General features: G+C 42.1%; 1 pseudogene; it reads right to left on the bottom strand.

Moving 5' to 3' along the window:
- Positions 1–117: 117 nt before the first annotated feature.
- The window catches only part of LOC109879402 (bridging integrator 3-like), a 51828-nt pseudogene continuing 32100 nt past the window's right edge, over positions 118–19845 (bottom strand).

Below are 19845 nucleotides of genomic sequence, written 5' to 3'. Positions count from 1 at the left end.
TTTTGACTAATTCCCAACAATGTAGAAATATTATTGTATGTTCCTTAATAAAGAAACTGATTATCATCAGTCAATTTCATTTAGTTGAAGTGTATGACAAGGCAGATCACTGAAGGAGACTCTTCTTACATCCATTTATTGCATGGTTGTTCATAGAAAATGACAATGGAAAATGTTTTCAGTAAAACTATGTCTAAACAGGATGGTAAGTAAGAGCTACAAAATAAACAGCTTCATAAAGACCATTAACATAACAGATTACAAGTCATGTTTCTCACTCAATTATAATGGTAATTAAGTTGAACTAGAACTATGTTTTGGATAATGTTTTTTTTTTAAATACACATTTAGTCAATAATGCATTTTGTACATAGCTGTCCACAAAGAAAAGGCACATTCATTGCATTGTTCATAGAAAAACAGTCAATTTGTCATGTTGAGGGAATTCTAAGGAACAATTTCATCCTCAGAAGCATTTTCCATTAATAAATATGCAACAAAATGTGGGTATAATAGTTAAGTGATGTACTTAAATCATATGCATGACCTCACCTTAGGCAATAACTGATAGTCCTCTCCTAGTTTTATTTGATCTGTTATGTAGTAGGAACATTTACTGGAGAGTTTAAATCAATAATTCATCTGAGGACAAACAATGGAACAAAGAACGGTCAAATGAAGGAAAGCTATGGGAACAATGAACAGTAAGTGTCACTAGAGGGAGCAAGAGCGTTGCTTTTGGAAGGCAAGTACTCTAGCTTGACTTGTAAACCTACTGTACGTGAAGAAGAACAAGAGAAGGGACTATCTGTCAGATTTAGTAGGGGACGATTAGGGAACAAACAAACATTTTGACACGTTTTATACAGTCACCATCAGAGGTCTGGAGATGAGAGTTTGACATAATATCCATAGCCGGGAAGCTGGAGTGGCTAGTGTTAAATACTACTTTCAATATATCATATTTTTTACCCCAACAAATAAGCTCCTGGGCCACAATGCACAGGCTAGATCACTGTGCATAAACCCTGAGGGAGGGAGAAATACAGAGATTCAAATGAATGTAGCTTTCTGACCTATACTTCCTCTAGTCCGATAACATTTAAATACTAGTGTTCAATACAGTACCACCAATTTGTTACAATAAATTCCATATTGTTACGTACCTTGATTTGGAAAAGATTACAAAACTCAAATGATCAAAAACAAGTATGCAGCTTTGAGAAGAAATTGTGATCCACAGATATCCTACACATCTATAGTTCTATGTGTAATTCTATGGTGTGACCCACAAATGAGTTCTTAGAACGGTTTCATTCCATCATTAAAAAAAATATATACATATTGGCTTATGATAATAGCACTTGGCTGATGGCTTGGCGGCAGGTAAAATGCTTGGAGTTGCTATCAGTGTTTCTTTAGACGTGAGGAAAGGGTCAGATGAGAGACGTGAGAGAGGTGGGAAGATGAGTGCAAGAAACAGTTGATGATTAGGATATGACCAAAGCTGTCCATTTGCACAGTGAGAAGGATTCTGAAGAGCAATCCATTCACTGAGGTTTGAAAGGAGTCAAGGCCAGAGGTATAGAGTGAGCTCTTCCTCTCCTTGGTGTTCTCTCCCTCTCTCAGTCATCAGCGACAAAGGACAGAGCACGCAGCTCACTCAGCTTGGCTTCATTCTCCCTCTCCCTCTGCTCATCACTCAGCCCTGCCTGGTCGATCTGATCCGTCAACTCACTGAAAAAATTGTGCATCTCCGTGAAGTACACCACCTGAAAGAGAGAAGGAAAGAATGGTGAATTTACTGGGGTGGAAAACTTTAAGACGATGAGGGTCTTACGGAAAGAGAGCAGTTAAAGTTCAAATCAGAACCCTGCCCAGTCCACCCCCACAATCTAGCTACAGTTTACTTACAACATGCAGAGGCTCATGGTCCTATAGCCCTTCACCTACACTAATGAGAAGCCATTCAGAAGTAAAGCCCGTAGAAATCAAACAACTAAACAAAGCCCAAACCCCAGCTCTTCAGTGGGTAGTGACCCTGCCTTTTCTCTCCCAATCTGAACATGAGATAGAGAGTGTTCGCTGAAAGCTTTCTTGACACATCCCACCCCTGCTTCTTCCCCCAGTTCATGAGTCAGGATCCCAGGAGAGATGCTTTGATGATTAATAGACTTTAATCACATTACAAGACTCCAGAAGAGTGGGCCGAGAATGAAAGTACTGGGAAATACAACCCCTTGAAACCCACACACATTTCAATATTTATTCATGCAGCGATGCATACGCTACAGTGCACTTTAGGGGGCATTTCGGACTTATTTGGAAATGCACACGTGTGTTCTGCATAGAGGCTGGAATAAAAGAAGAGCTGCTGGCAGATCAAGGCATTGAAGAATAGAGAGACAGGCCATTTCAGATAGGAAAATGAAGATCTCTCTCTTGGGTAGGGAGAAGACGTAACCACATGCAACTATAAGAGATTTGTCACAGGATGCATGCTGGTAGAGAAATGATCATGTAGCCATTTTCAAAGAATTACATTTGAACTGTGATTAACTATCCAAATGTCTATTCCACATGACGTGTTCCAGCTTCAGTCCAGTTATATTAACAGAAGCTAATTGGTATACCCAGTGACTAACCGGAAGAGGAACCCAGTTTGAAAAGCCTCTGTGTTTATACCGAACTCTGTCACCTAGACCACATGAGTGGGCCATGAGTATTGGGTTACCAGTGTATGTGGGGGCAAAGCGGATATTTTTCATTTAAAAAGTGGCTTGGTGAAAAAGCTATGGGATACATGTCAGTTATAATGTACACCAGATCACTGTGTCCGGTCTGGGGTGAACATCCTTTATGTCATCCAATCTCTACAATTAGCCCAGTAATCATGTGCCATAAACTCCACGGACCACCTATGAAAAGGAGCCAATGGCCAAATGCATAATTATTTATATTACCTTTTTTAAAATATATATATATATATTTTTTTACAAATAACCAAATACACACCCTCGTCACCCTGGCCCTGATGACTAAATATTTATTTCGACAGAGAGCTACACCGACCGACTCATCTGACCTCAACTCTTTATTTCACTAACAATATTTAAAAAACACAGTACATGAGATCATTTTTTTGGGCATCCAATAAGATCCCATCTCTATCAATCTGGTCTATCAATTGCCTCAGGAGAAGTGCAATATAACTAAATCATTATGACAGTAGGGTGTCAAAAGAACACATTTCTTTCTGCTAGTACAAGCAGTACAGAACACTCTAACCAAGAACAACCACAGGGAATCCACACTCAGACAATGTCTCAATTATCCAGCATCTGTACAGGTGGACAGGCACATCCGATCACAGCAGAGCATTGCGTCCCATTCATAGCCATTTCATGAAACTCCTGCTAGTGGTGCTAGAGCTCAGAACAAAGGGAGGCATTGTGAGGGCGCCCTGGGAGCCATGCAGCAGGTCTGGAGGAGTGGGAGTCCAGACCGTGCATGGGCTGCTGTGCTGACTGACCACCCAGGAGTGGCTGTGTTGGAGGAGTGGGTGTGTAGAACAGCCCAGCACTGGAGTCTGTCCCTCTGGCCCAACTGCGCACCTCCCGCCTCCATTCACAGTGTTCTGGAGTTAGAGATGAGCTTTTGAATTTGAGTCATCAGCGCTTTGCCTTCAGAGGGCCCTCATTACTGTTTCAAGTCATTCTTTGCAGATGACTGAGTACAGACCTGCTCTAATGTCCATAGAGGACAGAGCACTGAAAAAGGGACACTAACAGTGAGAAGGCCCAAAATCTTCACCCAATAGTTTTATCCTTATCTTATCTGATAGGGCATTGGATCCATGTTTCTACAATCATCATTCTAGGGAGAGGTGATGTCCAGTGTTACATTACAGAGCTACTATGGAGGAGATAATCCTGATCAATTAACAAGATTACCAGAGACCTAATGGCAGCTGCCAAGTTTATTCAGACTGCCTCCAGTGACACCATCTCCTGAGCTGTGAAGATCAGGCTACGCCTTTACTTCCAGTCTTCCAGTAACAGTCATCGCATACAAGCCTACCCTCTTGTTGTAATCTAACAGAAACACAGAGAAAGTAAAGAACTCTGTCACGGAAGACAGAACTATGGATAGATCAAAGGGCGCAAATATCAACTTCCTTTGAACCTCCTCTGGGCTTGCCTGGTTGTATCAATGACTAAATGTTGTTTGAGTCTGATAGGCAGCTTTCGGTCTGTCAGTGTGTTTGGGGGTGGGGTGCCAGCCTGGCCTAGTGCCAGCCTGGCCTAGTGACATGGCCACTACTCAATCTGATTAGGCGTGTGCCAGTCTCTATCCCAAAAACAAAATTACATGGCTGGTGTGCGGGGGGGTAGGCGTGGGTGACGGTTGAGGGTGCCCGACTCAGCTGCTAGTCTGGTTAAAGCGAGACTGGCTTGCAGGTTAGAGGGGCTGGAGCCAGACAGATAGACGGACAGACCTGGGCCTCCTGGGCTAATCAGGGAGGCGTGGGGGGGTTAATCACATTAAGACTATGTGGAGGGAGACAGGAAGGATTACACTCTCTCTCCACTCCACTACCACCCTCTCTGCTGTTGGTCAACAGACAGCTGGGGGAAACACAACACTACAGATCAACAATCTACTAAAATTACGAATAAAACCCATTGGAAACTTTTCGGCTAGATGTGAACAAGTTTTGTGTATCAACTGAATGCTCATACATACCTAGGCCTAATAATTCATAACTGTGCATGTATATATGCATTACAAAGATGGCTCACGGGAGTAAAACTGGGTACGTGTGCACCCAGCCACACTATAGCTCACCTGTGCCCGGATGAGTGCCTCAAAGCTGGGCTGAAAGTAGTCGATGCGGCTGTGGTAGAACTTGGGCATCTCATCCAGCAGCGGTTTGTCCTCCCTGACTGGTCTCAGCTCCTCCCTGGCCTGGCCGGGGGCAAACAGAAGACAGGTCAACACTTCAACAAAACACACATCATTACTATGGAGTCTCAACAATCCCATTCCAGCTACGTTCTCAGGAATGTCATCTGTCAATAACCATGAAAAACAATAGGAGAATGAAAATGTGTTCTGACGCAGAACAATAGAGAAAAAAAGAAAAATACTAATCACGACCACAAGTGAAGAGGAGTGGGTTATGTGGGAAGACTTGGCTGTGTGCAGACCACACCACCGCTGATCAGGATGATGTGTGATGTATTAGTACGTAGTCTATTGGTGGGCATAAAGAAATTATATCTCAACGAATATGTATGATTTAGAGTGCATGATGTGTGTGTATGTTCGTGGGGGTGGGGGTGGGGGGGGGGTGTAACAGCATCACCTGTGAGCACTCATGTTTATCTTGAGAATCTACTCTGTGTGTCCGTCCTTAGTGAGTCTGTTAAAATGGTGTGGTAGTGTTTTGTCAAGATCATTTCTCTAAGAGCTGTGAGATTCAAAGACCAAGGAGATAGGGGGCCTGTTTAGGCTTTGTGCCCCTGACAATGCTTTTTTCAATGTGTGTGGGTGGGCAGCCATGTGAGGGTGTGAGCCCAGGCAGCACTGCATTGATATCTGTGAATGTGTGTGTGCTGCTGAAGAGGTCTCTGTGAGTGTGTCTACAATACTCAATTACGTGCCTGTATATGTGCAGCAGTGTCTTTTCTAAAGGCTATACTTCTAAAGCCTGGTAGCTTGTGTGGGTGAACAGAGAGCACATGTACAGTATGCATTGCGCTCAACTATTTTTGTTCACAGCCAGTCAACATTTGTACCTTGTTCACTTCTTGATTGTATTGAACACACTGACATCATACTAGGACTTCTGCTGCCCAACAGAGAGATGAAGTGGCAACACGTGCCAGCAGAAGCTGTTTAGCACTGTTCTGTTACATTGAAAGAGCAGCGTACCTGGTGCAGTTTGACCATGGTGGGGCCCGTCTTCTCCTTCTCTTCATACTCCTTTACTTTTGACTGTAACCTCTTGTAGTCCTGTAGAGCCTGCTCCCTTCGTTTCACAGCCATGTTGAGGCTGGGGAACAAACTGCTGTACCTGAGACGCACAGACAGATACACAGTGAATCAGAACTGACACACAGAGGCAGACCTTGAGACACAGAGACACAGAGACAGAGCGACAGATACCAAAGAGCCAAAGTGACTGCTTTATACATGAGATGTGGACATAACGAGACATGACATTGCTCTGTGTACATGGACATACAGACAAGAGCCTGTCAGAGGAACAGCTGCCTATTGACAATATGAAATGAAACTTCATACATATTGCAATGTGCCCGCAATTCAGACCAATAAATCTAAACAAATCATGCAAAAATGAACCTAAGTTGTTGTTTTAAAATAATAAACGTGCATTGAAAAAAGTATTGCACTTTAAAATCGAAAGTAAACTAGACAAGAAAGAATAAGCTTTCTCTAAACCACTGACAACTTGTTGAAGTGCTCATGTGAGGTCTCATGGATCGATAGCATGCAGCACAGAAAAGTGCTCTCAAGTAGGAGACATCTTAGTGTAGACTGGAGTCACTTTCAAACAACCAAGGAGGCCAATTTTCGGTCAAACCGACTCCAATTTTTATTTAACTACTATAGCACAAATGGCATGAAACAATTCAATTGTTTTCAATGATTTTATTCAAAATGAAAATACAATCTTTCCGAAAGAATCCTTGTCTCAGGTACTAAAAATAGGAAACACATTTGTAACTTAGCAACAGGAGTCCGTGCCTCATCCTGGGACTTACTTTGCTCCAACACACTGGTTCTGTACGTTCTGTTTTTATGGGAAATACAGTACAGAAATGCAGCTACACCACTTAATTTGCAAAAGATTTACATTTTTCAAACTAGAAAACTAAAACGGTTGCAAACCTGTTTAGTTAGAAAATCTTACCATTATAGACTAACCATTAAGTCAATGGTGGAGATGTCTAACTAGACATTTGGATTTTCACACATTTGAGAGCACTTTAATGTACTTTGTATGATTCTATATAGGCACAGTAAGTCAGGTGTCACATTCATCATGCATGTTTACCCAGGTCCAAGTTTCATAACCTGATGACAATTCTTAGCTTTTCTATGATTCATCTGGGAGGATTCCATACAGGCTGCAGCTAGCTATAGCCTAGTTCCTTGAACGTCTGCTACTCTCACTAGTGTACAGTGTGCCAGTGATTCATTTTTTCCTCAAACAATGAGCCAATTCTCCTGGTCCTCTTCTTAATATACCACAGGTGAGGGGAATCCACAATGGACCTGACAAGAGGTTGCGAAATCCAGTCTGCCTCAACAAAGAGTAGAATAAGCACTGTGAGGGGGTGGCCAGCTGGGGTGGGGGGAGTTGGGCAGCGTGACGTGACCTGGGCTCAGCCTAAGACAAGCTGTAGATTGTTTCCCACAGGAAGTTTAGAAGGGAGCGGCCCTGTATCGTTTTGGCGACGTCACAGAGCCCAGCCCCACGACCCACGCTCTCCCTCTATTTATAAAACAACACTTTGGCCCAGTTTACGGCAGGCAGCCAGGCTGGGTGGATGCCTTCCTCTAGTAATTTACGATCTGTCTCTTGCTCCAGTGTAGTGTATACATACTTCAAGTGCCAGGGTATTACACAACCGCCCCCTAAGCATGAATGCACTCCGACACGATTCCATTGGCCCATGACAACAATACACACCACACTGACTCATTAAAGACATAAAGGCTGACCGCATTCTCCTCCTCCAGAGCACCTCACTTCACACCACCTCTGCACGGCATCATGAGGTGCCATGTGATCAGATGCTCTCACTTCAGACTACATCACAATAGAGTAGTAATGATAACATCTGGGTCACTCACACATGATCACATTGTAGGTAGGAGGTTTCCGACAGTCAGGAAGACCACCACTTCCTTTCTCTTAATGATGTGACTGAGAGAACACCTGTGTGAGCCGATATTAGGAGGTCACTGTTCTAATGCTGTCATACCTAGAGGATGCCAATGTGTCTGTTGTGCTCAGACTATCTAAAGAGTAGCTCTGTGGGAGCCTGGCTGACTCAGCTGACAGTGGCTGTGTTTGAAAGTCACTGTACACACTGCGTAATGATAGTTTGGGATCGCTGGCTGGGCTGGACATTTCCCTAGAGGTCTCTGGTCTGACTTCCACATACTGACAAGTCGGCTCCAGACCAGCCTATATTTAATCCGGCCTCGTCTAGGCCTAAACTCTGCTGGACCAAGGGCGCACCACCACTGTCTGTGTGACAGGTCAGTCAGGGTGTGGTGGCTGGCTGGATGGAAAAAGCAGCTGGACGAGAGCTTGTTTATGACAAGTTGATCCACAGCCGGACCGACACAACCAGACAGCCAGCCAGACAAGCCCAAGTCTGGACCAACCAGCCCTGCCGGAGCAGAGACAGTAGTCTGGCAGGTTGACTGACCGGTCCACTGAACACTGTCACATGACAAAAGGCCTCTCTAAGAACATGTTCACCTTCCGTGTCTCATTGTCTATGAAATGAGGAAGTAACACAATGAAAGCCAAGTTTACGCAATCACATAAGGCATTATTTATGTGTAATGAAAATACAAAGTCACTGAGAGGCTAAGTGTTGCGTGAAGGCTAGAGTGCCAACAGAACCTCTGTTTTGATAGGGAAGGTTTGCTCTGCCGCAACATGCCTGATGCTTTGTCTCTGTTGATCGAAAGTGGGAGGACGACTCACGCAAGCTAGATAGATACCTGATGCACCAGATATTAAAAAATATATGGTTTTATTGTCACATTCACCAGATAGGTGAAATGTGTTGTTTTACAGGGTCAGCTATAAGGCAAGAGCAGAAAATAAATGTCTAAAATAACTTAAACAAAAAAACATTTCTGTGATTGTGAACTAAAATGTAGGCTAGTTTATAGGCTACATAATTTTGAGACACCCCCGTAAAACACATCTAATTGCTTCAATCTGACAGTGACAGAAAACAAAACAGCACCTTGAGTAACTCCCAAAGTAGACTAAATGAACCAGAGTGTCAGGGGCAGTCACTTTCTTCCCTAACCCCAGGTCTTACAACAGGGCTGCATTCTGTCTCACCTAAAAGAGCAACGAAGCAGAAAGGGTTAGGATAGGAGGCCTCATACCCACTCACTCCCCCTTAGGTATGAGCATCGAGCCTTCAAACGGACATCAAAGCTCGATCTTTAACCAGATTTTTTTTTTTTTTTTATACTGTAAAACTATTTGGTGGAATGTGCTTTGTGGCTGCCAGAACGGGCAAGTTAAATTTTGTCTTGAAGACAAAGGTAATTTGCTTTGACCCTAATGTTCCATTTGTACATGCGCCTTTCCAAGAAACAACAAAAAAGAAAACAAGTCAAGCATCACACTGTTCTCCTTAAATTCCCTTTCCCCTCCATATCTCATTCACTCAATTGAATTCTGACTCCTCCCTCCACACACGCGTTCTGAGTGCGCACACAAGCTCCTTATACCCGGACTTTACCACTCGCATTGCGTGCGCGAGCGTTGCGAAATAAATGTAGGAATATATGTTATTCAATTATTGCGCCAACGAGCGTCTGCGTTGCCAAGGGCTAAAATAGAAGTCATTCCTATTTCTGATGCAGATCACGCTGCAAGCCCTGCCTCTCCCATCCCCTCATTGGTTTATAGAAGCAGATACCCACGTGCCATCTCCTCTTTGGTTATACCCACGTGGCTGATTGAAAGACGAACTGTTTTGCTGGTCGTCGTGGTAATACTATGAAAGTGTAGATGCCAATCACCATATAAAAGAAAAGGTCTGGAAGGAGGAGAGATGACTAGAAACGATTCGGTTGACCGTTTTATGTGTGGATTAATTGTCAGACGACCTTGTGCATTTCAGGTAAAATAACAACAGAATGTTTATATCCCAGGACAAATTAGTTAGCAACAGCAAGCTAGGTAAATAGGACAAATTAGCTAGCAAGTGCAAGCTAACTAGCTAAATTGCATGTTTAATGCTTTTCGACCTGTCCCCAAATTAATGTCATTGGTTCAGTATTTGTTTTGATATTTTAACCTGCGTGTCGTGATCGCGTTTGGTGTAGGGGGACAAAATACATTTATGCACGATGGCGCACACGCGCTGCCGGTTTGGGTTCCATGTTAGGCTTACAGAAATACAAGTCTATAAAACAAATATGATGGGATACACAAGATATATTCCTTGTCAAGTTTTATCACAAATTCAAAATGGACTGTTTGATTGAAGTAGGAAAATATGTGTTCCAACAAGGAGCTACAGTTTTGGAATAATTGCATCCTGTCTATTTCTTGCTTATGCTACTTTGCAAACTGCTAGTGCCATTTAGAATTGGTTAGCCTAGGGCTCTAGGCTATAACCCCCCTAAACATTGACAAGTTCCACACTGAAAATATGCAAAAATGGTTTGATAAAGACAAAGAGTGTACTTTCATCAGAATCAGTGAGCATAGGCCTACTCACCAAACTGATGTCGTGGCTGTAATTCATCACCATACAATGTTCAATGTGGAAATGTTCATCCACTTAAATTCCAGAGAACAGGCAGAATAAACTAAATCGAACATCTGTATATCGAAAAGAAGACAGATTTTGGTTTGTAACTCAGATTTTGTTATATTTCAACTGGCCAAATTGAGCCAGGTTTCAAATGATCACTCTTTGAAAATAACTGTTCCAGGCACGAGATGTGAATTACTTCACAATGGCAACTTTTTACATTTGGAAAAATAATGTTATATTTTATTCTGTTATATTACATTTCTTTACAATGAAATAGGCGTGTCTTGACTATGATAAGGGCTCGAGAAATAAGAACATCTTGTCTGCTAAATAAAAAATAAAAATAAGGCATTTTTTTTATTTTTAAACAAGGCTTCTAGAAGCAAGCACCACTGCTGAGGTTACTGCCTTTTTAAAGATTGTGTTCCACAATGTAATATAAACAGTTGATATTACGGTTTCAATACATTTATTTACATTTTATTGACAGAATATATATGGGGCAATTTAGCAATTAGGATTTGTTATCTGTAATGGTTATGATAAATTAGGCATTGTTGCGGTCTGTTGGCATATAGATTAACGTGCAATATTTCTTTTCCAGTGCGGGCCTTCAGTTCTAAAAATAGATTTGCTTTTCCATTCGAGTACTCGAAAAAAAAGAATGTGGGTACTTGAACAGTCAAATAATGTCAAATGCCCATCCCTACATATAAATACCCTGATGTCATTCACTGTCCCCCCTGAGTAGATGGAATTCACGGCTGAGAGAGAGAGAGAGAGAGAGAGCGAGAGAGCGAGAGAGAGAGAGAAAGAGAGATTACAGAGAGCTGGTAGTCCCATCCACCAAACTACCAGGTGTGAAACAGGGAAGAGACTCAGGGGGTATGCTAATTTGGTATATAGGTGACCTAACCCACTCTATTAAATTAGTCAAAACAGGAACATTTGGCAAGAAATGAATAAGGACATTATCTCAACAGAGAAAAATGTCATCATGTGTGCTACCTATATCCCCCCAGTAGAATCCCCATACTTTAATGATGACAGCTTCTCCATCCTAGAGGGGGAGATCAACGATTTCCAGGCCCAGGGGGCATGTACTAGTCTGTGGCGACCTAAATGCCAGAACTGGACAAGAACCTGACACCCTCAGCACACAGGGGGACAAACACCTACCTGGGAGGTGACAGCATTCCCTCTGCCATATGCCCCACTAGACACAACTGCGACAACATAACTAACAAAAACGGGTCACAACTCCTGCAGCTCGGTCGGACCCTGGGTATGTACATAGTCAATGGTAGGCTTTGCGTGGACTCCTATGGTAGGTACACCTATAGCTAAATTAGTACTGTAGTCTACTTTATTACTGACCTCAACCCAGTCTCTTAGAGCATTCACAGTCAGCCCACTGACACCCCTATCAGATCACAGCAAAATCAGTCTACTTGAACGGAGCTTTGCTCAATCATGAGGCATCAAAGCCAAAGGAACTGAATACTATTAAGAAATACTATAGATGGAAGGAAAGTAGTGTGGAAATCTACCAAAAAACAATTAGGCAACAAATTCAAGCCATTCTAGACAATTTCCTGGACAAAACATTTCACTGTAATAGTGAAGGTGTAAACTTGGCAGTAAAAAACATAAACAGTACATTTGACCTCTCTGCTTCCCTATCAAATCTAAACATTTCAAGCAGACAACCTAAGAACATTAACAACAATGACAAATGGTTTGATGAAGAATGCAAAAACCTCAGAAAGAAATTGAGAAACCTAACCAATGGAAAACATAGAGACCCAGAAGACCGGAGCCTACGCCTTCACTAAGGTGAATCACAAAAACAATACAGAAATACACTTCGGAAAAAGAAGGAACAGCACGTCAGAAATCAGCTCAATGTAATTGAAGAATCCATATAATCGAACCACTTCTGGGAAAATTGGAAAACTCTAAACAAACAACAACACGAAGAGTTATCTATCCAAAACGGAGATGTATGGATAAACCACTTCTATAACAAAGAACAAACAGCAAAAACATATACAAATCTTAGAATCAACTATTAAAAAGACTACCAGAACCCACTGGACTATCCAATTACATTGAATGTAATTAAACAACAGGACACAATACAAACCCTCCAACCCCAAAAGGCATGTGGTGTTGATGGTATCCTAAATGAAATTATAAAATAAACAGACCACAACTTCCAATTGGCTATACTTACACACTTTAACATCATCCTCAGCTCTGGTATATTCCCCAATATGTGGAACCAAGGACTGATCACCCCAATCCACAAAAGTGGAGACAAATTTGACCCCAATAACTACCGTGGGATAGACTCGTACATTTCCTCAGCGAAAACAATGTACTGAGCAAATGTCAAATTGGCTTTTTACCATATTACTGTACGACAGACCACGTATTCACCATGCACACCCTAATTGACAAACAAACCAAAATATAGGCAAAGTCTTCAAAAAAGCTTTCGACTCAATTTGGCATGAGGGCCTGATATACAAATGGATGGAAAGTGGTGTTGGGGGGAAAATATACAACATTATAAAATCCATGTACACAAACAGCAAGTGTGCGGTTACAATTGGCAAAAAACACACACATTTCTTTCCACAGGGCCTGGGGGTGAGACAGGGTACCAGCTTAAGCCCCACTCTCTTCAACATATATATCAACTAATTGGTGAGGGCACTAGAACAGTCTGCAACACCCGGCCTCACCCTACTAGAATCTGAAGTCAAATGACTAGTGTTTGCTGATGATCTAGTGCTTCTCTCCCCAACCAAGGAGGGCCTACAGCAGCACCTAGATCTTCTGCACAGATTCTGTCAGACCTGGGCCCTGACAGTAAATATCAGTAAGACAAAAATAATGGTGTTCCAAAAAAATGTCCAGTTGCCAGGAACACGAATACAAATTCCACCTAGACACTATTGCCCTAGAGCGCACAAAAAAACGATATACCTCAGCCTAAACATCAGCGCCACAGGTAACTTCCACAAAGCTGTGAACAATCTTATAGACAAGGCAAGGGCCTTCTATACCATCGAAAGGAACATAAAATTCAACATACAAATTAGGATCTGGCCAAAAATACTTGAATCAGTTATAGAAACCATTGTCCTTTATGGTTGTGAGGTCTGGGGTCCACTCACCATCCAAGAATTCACAAAATGGGACAAACACCAAATAGAGACTCTGCATGCAGAATTCTGCTAAATATCCTCTGTGTACAAAGTAAAACACCAAATAATGTATGCAGAGCAGAATTAGGCCAATATCAGCTAATTATCCAAATTCAGAAAAGATACTTTAAATTCTACAACCACCTAAAAGGAAGCGATTCCCAAACCTTCCATTACAAAGCCATCACCTACCGAGAAATTAACCTGGTGAAGAGCACCCTAAGCAAGCTGGTCCTGGGGCTATATTCACAAACAGACCCCACAGAGAGCCAGGACAGCAACACAATTCAACCCAACCAAATCATGAGAAAAAAAGATACTTGACACATTGGAAAGAATTAACAAAAAAAACTGAGCAAACTTGAATTCTATTTGGCCCTAAACAGAGAGTACACAGTGGCAGAATACCTGACTAATGTGACTGACCCAAAATTAAGGAAATATTTTACTATATACAGACTCACTGAGCATAGCCTTGCTATTGAGAAAGGCCGCCGAAGGCAGTCCCCGCTCTCAAGAGAAGACAGGCTACAGTATGTGCACACTTCCCACAAAATGAGGTGGAAACTGAGCTACACTTCCTAACCTCGTGCCAAATGTATGACCATATTAGAGAGACATATTTCCCTCAGATGAACAGACCCACAAAGAATTAGAAAACAATCCGTTTGTGACCTGTTGCCACAAGAAAAGTGCAACCAGTGAAGAACAAACACCATTGTAAATACAACCTATATTTAATGTTTATTTATTTTCCCTTTTGTACTTTAACTACTTGAACATCATTACAACACTGTATATAGACATATGACATTTGAAATGTCTATTATTTTGGAACTTTTGTAAGTGTAATGTTTACTGTTAATCTTTTATTGTTTATTATCTAGTTCACTTGCTTTGGCAATGTTAACATATGTTTCCTATGCCACTAAAGCCCTTAAATTGAATGGAGAGAGGGAGTGACAGAAAAAGGGAGAGACAGAGAAAGGGAGAGCACGTTTTCGTGCTCATCATTTCCTGGATATGTTGGTGGGTGCTTATATTTGTCCTAATACAGTGAGTGTTAATTACCCAACTAAGTGTAGCCTAAATTTGAATACACATACTCTGGCACACACACAGCCCATTGAAGTGACAAATAAAAAAAACTCCATTAACACTGTCCAGGCTCAGGCCATTCTCGGCTCCATTTAAGATTCCACACATTTTCTTACAGATCGACACAAAAACATCAAGACTATTGAGACTTCAGAAACAATGATTAACATTCGGTTACTGGTGGACTAATGGCATTTTATTTCTAATGGAAGCTTAATGTATGGTGGCTTAATAGAGCAGTCCTCTACTTTGATGTCTAATTACAATATGCGGAGCTTCAACGCCATATACAGCAACAGGACTGACGGCTTGTTTTCCTCGTCCTAAAATAGTGGTCACCAACCTTTTGAGTCAAGATCACTTTCCGAGTTAAAATGCAAGCCGAGATCTACCGCTCAGATTTTAATATATATATATTTTTAAACATCTTCAAAAATGTAAGCCTGTAACAGTTCTGTAGAAATAAGGTTTGTGCAGTAGGCTATAGGCCCAAAATATTACACTGCATATTGGCTATGCTTGAATTGCCAATGTTGTTCTTCGCAGACCATTTTGAAATTATATAAATATTTTTTTATTAGGTACAGTGGGGCAAAAAAGTATTTAGTCAGCCACCAATTGTGCAAGTTCTCCCACTTAAAAAGATGAGAGAGGCCTGTAATTTTCATCATAGGTACACTTCAACTATGACAGACAAAATGAAAAAAAAAATCCAGAAAATCACAATGCAGGATTTTTTATTTATTTATTTGCAAATTATGGTGGAAAATAAGTATTTGGTCAATAACAAAAGTTTATCTCAATACTTTGTTATATACCCTTTGTTGGCAATGACAGAGGTCAAACATTTTCTGTAAGTCTTCACAAGGTTTTCACACACTGTTGCTGGTATTTTGGCCCATTCCTCCATGCAGATCTCCTCTAGAGCAGTGATGTTTTGGGGCTGTTGCTGGGCAACACGGACATTCAACTCCCTCCAAAGATTTTCTATGGGGTTGAGATCTGGAGACTGGCTAGGCCACTCCAGGACTTTGAAATGCTTCTTACGAAGCCACTCCTTCGTTGCCCGGGCGGTGTGTTTGGGATCATTGTCATGCTGAAAGACCCAGCCACGTTTCATCTTCAACGCCCTTGCTGAAGGAAGGAGGTTTTCACTCAAAATCTCACGATACATGGCCCCATTCATTCTTTCCTTTACACGGATCAGTGGTCCTGGTCCCTTTGCAGAAAAACAGCCCCAAAGCATGATGTTTCCACCCCCATGCTTCACAGTAGGTATGGTGTTCTTTAGATGCAACTCAGCATTCTTTGTCCTCCAAACACAACGAGTTGAGTTTTTACCAAAAAGTTATATTTTGGTTTCATCTGACCATATGACATTCTCCCAATCTTCTTCTGGATCATCCAAATGCTCTCTAGCAAACTTCAGACGGGCCTGGACATGTACTGGCTTAAGCAGGGGGACACGTCTGGCACTGCAGGATTTGAGTCCCTGGCGGCGGTGTGTTACTGATGGTAGGCTTTGTTACTTTGGTCCCAGCTCTCTGCAGGTCATTCACTAGGTCCCCCCGTGTGGTTCTGGGATTTTTGCTCACCGTTCTTGTGATCGTTTTGACCCCACAGGGTGAGATCTTGCGTGGAGCCCCAGATCGAGGGAGATTATCAGTGGTCTTGTATGTCTTCCATTTCCTAATAATTGCTCCCATAGTTGATTTCTTCAAACCAAGCTGCTTACCTATTGCAGATTAAGTCTTCCCAGCCTGGTGCAGGTCTACAATTTTGTTTCTGGTGTCCTTTGATAGCTCTTTGGTCTTGGCCATAGTGGAGTTTGGAGTGTGACAGTTTGAGGTTGTGGACAGGTGTCTTTTATACTGATAACAAGTTCAAACAGGTGCCATTAATACAGGTAACGAGTGGAGGACAGAGGAGTTCTTCTCTTAAAGAAGAAGTTACAGGTCTGTGAGAGCCAGAAATCTTGCTTGTTTGTAGGTGACCAAATACTTATTTTCCACCATAATTTGCAAATAAATTCATTAAAAATCCTACAATGTGGTGATTTTATGGATTTTTTTCTCATTTTGTCTGTCATAGTTGAAGTGTACCTATGATGAAAATTACAGGCCTCTCTCATCTTTTTAAGTGGGAGAACTTGCACAATTGGTGGCTGACTAAATACTTTTTTCCCCCACTGTATATGATCACACAGATAATGGATCATTTGTTGTGTTACTTGTGAGGCACAGCTGAGTGAGCTTAATAATTTGCTTTTTTTTACTGGACAGATGGGCCTGCATCTGATGGTCAGTTGGAGAGGGAGGGATGGATGGAGGGAGCAGCGTTGAGGCTGCCTCTCACCCATCCCTCCGCCCTCCGCTGAGAAAAGGTGACAGTCTTCCAGCTGATGGTGAAACTCAAGTCATGCACCTCATGCACCAATTCATGTTGTTACTCCTATGACCAGAGAAAGTGAAATATTCCTTGATATTAAAAAAGACACACCGGCTGCAAATAATAACAATGCAGGCTTATCGGAACACTTTGCTATACTCATTCATTGCAGCTGCAGTCCTGGTTGTAGCGTGTGGAACTTGGGATAACGTGCATTTTATGGCTAATAAAGAAAGGTGTTGAACAAAAAATGTTGACAGTGCTGAATAACAATTTAAACATGAACATACACAAAAACAGCAGCTCTTTGCTGTATTCGTTGAGTCTCTCTAGTCATGGTTTTAAAAGTTTTGAAAATCACAGTATCAACTTTGCTGTGTGTTCTAGGCTTTTTTCCCAGTCTAATGCTCGAAGAAACTGTGCAGACACAGTGATCTGAGCTATCTGATAGGTCAGCGGTGGGCCTATAGGTGCCCTTGATTTGCCCTCTGGGCCTGCCGGGTAGGCGGAGTTTTACCTTCAGTTAAAAATGGGAACATTTTGCCTTCCCGGCGCTAGGGCTGCTGAATCAAGAGTGCCTACCACCAACAGTGCAAAACTAATTTTAAAAAATAGGAACGCAAGGCTGTCACAAAATAGGGGAGAATAAGGAGTAAAAAAACAAGACAAAAAATACATTTAAAAATAAACGTTTGGTGATAAACTAGGAATGCCTAAGAGATCAACCAGTCTCTCCCCACAATGTGTTCGTCCAATGCGGTGTATGTTTGTGTACTGTCCTGAGACAGTCCTGCTCTCCAGCCAATCCCCTGCCCCTGGCCCAGGAAGCTGGGCCCTCTGCCATATTCAGAGCCTGCCCACACGTCCGCCTGCCTCCCACCAGGAAGAGGAAATTAGAACCATTCCATCCTGTCACAGCTCTGCTACCAGAACACACGAGGAGACAAATAGTGCATGCACACAATCACTAACTAGTGCATTCATATGTTCCATCAAAGTTAATTTTGCCAGGGGTTTGACATGACAAGATCAGAAATTTCAGACAGATTTTTTTGTTATAAACAAAAAAGTTAAAACACACACAAATTCACCAGACAACAAACACATTGAGTCTCTCTCTCTCAAACACCCCCCCCCCCACTCCAAAAAGCAGCCTCTGGGGGAGGGGCCAGCAGGAGGAAGCAGGACCTTAACAAGCACTACGGAAGACGGATGGGATCCCTGCTCCCAAGCCTGGCCACTCCCTCTACCGCCTCTGCACTCTGTGTGTGTGTGTGTGTGTGTCAGGCTTCAGGAATGGAATAGCACTCACTGCGTGCTCGGACGGACGGGGGCGAGTATAGGGAATTAAACTTTAAACTTTCTTCCAGACACACTACCACAGCAGCCCCATTCCCTCCCCTGTCCAGTTCAGTTTTACTATCTGCTATGCTTTATTACAGCGCCTTCTGGAGCTAATGCTACGTACCAACTCCCCTTGTGTGTGCGCTCCTTCCCACTCTACAGACACAGCAGCTGTGGCTTGTGATGTATTAAAAACATGTGGACAATGAGAGAGGTGCAGGTCTAGATAGACACATACTTTTTAAGAGGATCGATCACCGTCTTCGAAATCTGGTTCACCTGTGGACGAACAGACATGGGTCAAAGTTAGATTTTTTTTTTTTAAGTAAAGTACTTCTCTTAATATGAATGTCTTTATGAATTCAAATTTGTTGTCAAAGTGGATTACATCAAGTTGAACATAATAGTTTCTCCAAGTCTCTCCCTCCACGCAAACAATCAACAATTGTGTATTTTCAAACAGAGCACTCAAGACAGAGGGGAGGGAGGTGAGGCGGGTTGCAAAGAAACTTTTGTGACGTTGACTGTTTTATTGTACACAAGCCCCGAGGAGAAATCCCTGAATATTCATTGAGCTCAACAATACAAAAGGATACAACTGTCAGGGGACGGACATGAAAGCAAAGCCCCACTGATTTCAAATCCTGCGGAGGGTGGGTTGCTTTACAAGATGAAAGTTCTTTGCAAACAAACATTTTAACAATAACAGTTTATATTTTCCTGCATTCTCCTTCTCGTTGCCAGAGCCGACAGGGGAAGGGAGGGAGGGGGAATTTGTTAAATGGAAGTAAATTAACATCTCATCTTGAGGCCTCCAGCCCTGACGCCAAAGTCCCATCAATAGAAGTTGGCACACAATTAATAACATGTCCAGTGTCATTTATATTGCATAGTCAAAATGAATGCTAGATCTCTGACAGAACGCTAAGTTAACCTGGCAAACAACTCCAGTGAACAACATCGCTAAGAACATTTCATGAGAAATAAAAGTGGCAAGACAACTCCATAAAGTGACAGCTCCATGTGAACAGTGAGCCTAGTACAAGTAATTACTTGCTCACTAGTTATTGGAAGGATAGTCAATCACAGAATATAAGAAACAATTACTGTAAAACAGCAGAGCTTTCTGAATGCCCTGACCATCTCTGAGAAGACACACACACATCAACACTGCTTCGCTAAAACAAGTACATAACACAAATGAATTTGGTTTGAGGGAAAACAAGAGAACCAATAACAAA

The sequence above is a fragment of the Oncorhynchus kisutch genome, linkage group LG3 (genome assembly GCF_002021735.2).
Source record: "Oncorhynchus kisutch isolate 150728-3 linkage group LG3, Okis_V2, whole genome shotgun sequence".
Taxonomy (NCBI): domain Eukaryota; kingdom Metazoa; phylum Chordata; class Actinopteri; order Salmoniformes; family Salmonidae; genus Oncorhynchus; species Oncorhynchus kisutch.
This window is presented reverse-complemented; position numbering and strand designations above follow the sequence as displayed.